Below are 986 nucleotides of genomic sequence, written 5' to 3' on the forward strand. Positions count from 1 at the left end.
AAATTAAGACCTTCAATCCTGGCTCAGTGAAGGAACACATCAATGGGGAAGCTTCAGGTCCCAGCTCAGAAGGTAAACTCTGGGAAACTGTGATGACCGCGTATTTAAAATCAGCCAGAGTCAAGAATTCAGGTTAAGGGGAAAATCTTCAATCTTTATTGAAGTGAAGAGGTGAAAAAGGATTGTGATAGCAATATGGGCAGCTGCGACAGGAAGCCAGCCAACAGAGGGGGATCTGAGCTGAAGGGCCATCGCAATGGCAATTCAAGCAGCTATGACAAGATGCCATCCAGCAGTCTCTCCTTCCCCTTCCTTTTCCACTCCCCTGCCTCCACCCACCAAAATCGTCATTTTCTATATAACACATCAGAACTTGCACAAAGAGTGGGCGGGGGCCATTCTTTCTCCAAGTTTATATATCAATAGAGTGTGGTCCAATTACTATTTAGCCTCACGTGCTTGGAACCTCAGTGCATCAATTCAAGCCTCAGCCTATTACAGGAAACCAGGCTGTTTGCTGAAAAGAGCAGGCAAAACTATCCACTGCAAACACAAGGAACCCCTATGTTCAAAACCAAGGCTCAGAGCTGCATTGGAAGTTTGGCACAGCACTACCTTTATCCCAAGAGCAGAAATCAACCATAAAAGTCAAAAAAAAAAAAAAAAAAAAAAGGAAATACCAAAGAGAATAAAAGAAAATGAGCAAGAACCAGAATAGAATCTTAATCATAGAAAGCTATTATGGTGACAGAGAAGATCAAAACACCAACTCAGACAAGGACAAAATGTCCACAGAACAAATCTCAAAGAGTTATACGAATTGGTCTCAAGTTGCAAGAGGCTTCTTGGAAATACTCACAAAAGACTTTAAAAGGCAAATAAGAAAGGTAGAAGAAAAATGAGAAAAGAAATGAGAGGTATGCATGAGAGAGTCAATAGCTTGGAAAAGGAAGGCAATTCCTTTAAAAATACTATTGGCCAAATGA

Source organism: Antechinus flavipes, chromosome 4 (genome assembly GCF_016432865.1).
Source record: "Antechinus flavipes isolate AdamAnt ecotype Samford, QLD, Australia chromosome 4, AdamAnt_v2, whole genome shotgun sequence".
Lineage (NCBI taxonomy): Eukaryota > Metazoa > Chordata > Mammalia > Dasyuromorphia > Dasyuridae > Antechinus > Antechinus flavipes.